Source organism: Candoia aspera, chromosome 1 (genome assembly GCF_035149785.1).
Source record: "Candoia aspera isolate rCanAsp1 chromosome 1, rCanAsp1.hap2, whole genome shotgun sequence".
NCBI lineage: Eukaryota > Metazoa > Chordata > Lepidosauria > Squamata > Boidae > Candoia > Candoia aspera.
In genome coordinates, this window is record NC_086153.1 from 193442312 (window position 1) to 193446706 (window position 4395).

Consider the following 4395-nt stretch of genomic DNA (forward strand, 5'->3'; position numbering starts at 1 on the left):
TAAATGAACTTGTCTTGCACAGAATAAAAACATTGTTGTAATTATTGAGTACTTCTGCAAGAAAAAGATAAATCACATTTAACACTTGAGGCTGGTTCAGGACTGCTCCCCGGAAGACCCTGTTCAAAGGCTGCAATGAGAGACGGTGGGCGGTACAAGGGGGACAATCCTGCTGCGTTAGAATCGATTTCAGGACCACGGAGAGCAGCACTGGGCAGTAAGATAATTAGGGCGACAAAAAAGGCTCTCCCTCACTAAATAAAAGGCACGTCAGAAGACAGACGTGCGGGGAGGAAGGATGCGGGCCTAGACTGTTTAACCGTTTCCAAACCTGCTGCTTATTAATCTGAGCCTCTTTCTCCCCAGATATTTATTGCTCAGCTATATACATGTACATAGGCCTCAGGGGTATGCTAAGGGTTGTCACAGAGAATAAGAGTCGAGGGATGACACATTTGGATTTCACAATTACTAAATAGAATCAAGATAGGATAGAAACAAACAGATATTTATAGAAATATTGCTGATATTATCACAAGGAAAAAATTATTACATATACATGGTGATGGCAGCAACTTAAAAAAACAGAAATTAGACCTACAGCAAGGTGAACAAGTTTTACCTTCTAGGGTTTTTCTCTAGAATCCAAAGATCCACCCAATAGTGGAGAATGTTTGAGCACATGCTCAGTCCAGGAATGTATTTTTAGTATGAGACCTGGAACCAATTTTTAATAAATTCTATGATTTTCCCCAAATTTACTGGATTTCAGCAGTTGAATTTAGCAGAGGAATTTTTGTGTTTGAATATTGCTGATCTAATAAAAGTCACATAGAGATGTATCAATCGATTCAGACCTATTGTCTTTCTGCTTCTGGCATACAATACTATGTAATATGAGAGTTATCAGAGTACCTAAATGTATTGAATTTCCTTCAACTATAAGCTGCAACTTGCTTGTAGATTTAGCTTTATTTTCTCAACAATGTCAATAAAGCAATCAAAACACTTCAACTTGCAAAAACAATAATACTAATAAATGTTACTTCATCTTCAAAAATGACAAACACCTGCAGGCTCAGCTGGAGGACTTAAGGCTTAACAAAAAGCAACCAACTCTTTGTGATTTTTCAGAGTAATCAACATTTTTGATTGCAGAGGTTTTATAAAAGCTAAGCTATACAGGAAGTGCATGCAAAAATATACTCAGACTTCCCTAACAGGGGAGAAGAAAGCTCCCAGAACTGCTATTACTGACCCCAATTTAAAGCAAAAGGCTTTGAAAAACAAAGTAAGTGTCAGCAAATCACAGAATGAAAAAATAGGTTTAAATCCTTTATCATGGAACATTTTTAAAAAAAATCTAAACTGAGGAGTGTTCTCAAGGTAGCACTATATCTGTGTCAAATTCTGAATTTGCCATTGAGTTTAAAGTTGATTTCAATTACTAGTTCTGAAAATTGCAAGATGAAAATGTTTCAGTCAATTTGAAACAATTAATTGGATGTATAGTCTGCCATCTATATGACAATCATGGTGGCATTTTTATTTGAGAAGAACATGGCAGCAATGAAAGAATACTGATGCTCAGCATCAGGTCCTTGGCTTGAGAATTACCCAAATATTTCATAAATCTAAGCGTAAACTTTGGCATTTTCCTCTAATATAGTGTGTAATGTCCCTTCAATTACCATCTTTTGCAAAAAACACACAAAAAACCCCAACCTGAATATGTGGACCCAGCTAATTCTATTCATTGAAGTCTCCTGAATTAGTACCAAAAAAAAAAAAAAAGACAATCGCTTTTGTTAGCATGCTGGAACCAGCTGCAGCATGAATTCTACACTTTGTGTCTCCTATTGGAAATGACCCTCCAGGTGAACATAGCAGCTACTTCAAGCATATTTATTCATCAACAATGATACTCAACATTCTTTGCTTTAAGACTTCCATCTAAGTGGAGTATGGTGGATAAAGTCTTAATGTATATACCCTTAAGCACCTTACTTGACATTGTTTCCATTATGAAGGAGTATTATCTCAACACTGATTTAGAGAAGCCTTTTACTTCTGCTTGTTTCTTGGGGGTATATCCCACTTAGACTGTTTCGTTAATTCAGCTTTAGCTGATTCACTTATCCCTTGTTACTTCTTGTAATGCTTGTAAACACTGTAAAAATACTGTAAGAATAATTCTTGTAAACATCAGTTTAGATTTCTCATAGTGTTGTATTTATTAAGGCACCTAGGTTTCTTAACATCTGTGGTGCAAAACCCAAGCACACATCTTCATAAAATGTATGCCTTTTTTTCTTTTGCTTCCTTCTTGTAAAATTTTTTTTTCCCCCTTGTCTTGTTTTTTTTTGCTGTGCACCTCTATCTCACCTTTTCCAAATCTAATCCCTCAGGTTTTTGCTTACTGTTTTCTATGCTGAATCAACTGCTGTTGATTTCTACTCCACCTACCCAGTGTTTTTTATTTTCTCTTTCTTAACTGTGTATTCTTCGTTTTTTCCTTTTTGTTTCTTTGGTAACATTTCCTCATCCAGCTTTACTGCTTATACTAGTTATCCTACTCCTTTCTCCCTCTTGGATAAATTATTCACATTATTTTAATCATGGCCCCACATTAGTTTTATTCTTCCTCCAGATTTTAAATCTGATTGATTTTGCCCAGATGTTGAGCAGTTATGTTTGTTAGCTTGCCTTGATTTTGGCTTCTCCTTATAATACGTACATCTCCCGGTGATTCCACTGCAAGTTAACTGATACAGCTCCATGACTTTGTGTTACATTTGGTTCTTGCTCCAGCATAAAAGGCCTGACATGTCAGTTTTATCTGTTCATCCAGGTGCATTTTGATTTGCATGTAGGGATCAGCAGAAGTGCCCAACATCCCAAATTTAGTGAAGCTGACGAGGAATGCAGTGAAGCTGCAGAAATATTAGCTAAGATCTTTGCCAATCTGGGTTTAAACCCAGACTTCACAAGGACTCAGCCATGATCACACTGATGGGTGATCTGTACTGGAAGAGAGATAGGAAAGGTATCATCCTGTTCGTATTACTGGATCTCTCCGTGGCTCCTCATTTCATGGTCTGCAGTAGCCAGCTGGAGTGCTTGAGGCACTGCTTTGTAGTGGTTCACTCTGATTTTTTTTTTAAGTCTGACACAGAAAACTGACATAAAGATCTTGTTTTTTTCCCCAAAATTAAAGTCCAATTTCTTCTAATCTTAATGCTAATTCTATGCTTGCTTCTATGTTTCAACTTAGGTTCTTCTAAGTTAGACCCTAGAGACTTCCTATTGCTGCAAGTTAACTACTTCTATTTAATCTATGAATTTCTATCCTGTGTTCTATGTTTATGTTCCTAGCACTGTTTTCCTATCTTAACTATTTCCTAGCTCTTTGAATCTTATTTCCTACAAGGTTTTCAGCCCTTGTAGCCAAACTCAGTCCATTACCTTTGAAAACCCTTTTCACTCCTCTATAGGCTCATGTGAATGGGGCTCTTCTTTGCCCCCAGCACTCACAGTTCTCTCTACAAGGTTAGGCATATTCTTATCTCTCTGGGTCAATCTGTGGCATGAGAGTTCTTCCTTCGTCTTTTAGCACTTAGAAGCATTCCAGAAGATCAGAGCGGAGCACTCTATGCCAGAGTTTTTTCCTAGGTTCTCAGCTGCTGCTGTGCATAGATAAAATACATATAAACTAGGAACTGAAACATCCAATTGGAACTGAGGAACAGAATAATTACAGCCATACTTTAGAATTACTGAACTTCAGAAGTGAAGTACAAACTGTATTAGTGGAAAAAAAGAAAAACCTACAGCAAAAGATGTCACAATATATCAGTGATTGAAAAACAGATACTATACAGCATTGTCCAGAGGATTCCCATATATGAAGATGGGAAGACTATTCTCATAATCTCTTCAGAAGCCTTCTTTATCATGATGCGTTGGACTTTAGCTTACATAATTCACAGCTAATGTAACTAAAGGTCAACGCAACTGGGGATCAAGGGAATTGTAGTCCAGTTCATCTGGAGGTTCCAGCTTGGGTAAGGCTGGTCTATCGGTATAACATTAGGTAAGGTCTGGAAAGAGATGTATGACATCTACTGTTCTTTTGCATTCTCTTAGTAGAAAGTTCCTGTTCAGTTAATTAAAAAAATCTTTATACGTTCAAATATATTTTATAATCTATCACCATGCTGATTAATAAACTAACATTTGCAACCAATTTATTACTTCAGCAGATATGCTTCCTCTTGACCAAAGATTGAAAATTAAAGACATATAAAATCAGTCCCAGAAAGAAGGGGAGAATGGATATCGGATATTTTTGTGGGATTCTCAGAAGTGCCTGAATACTGCATGAAAATACACATA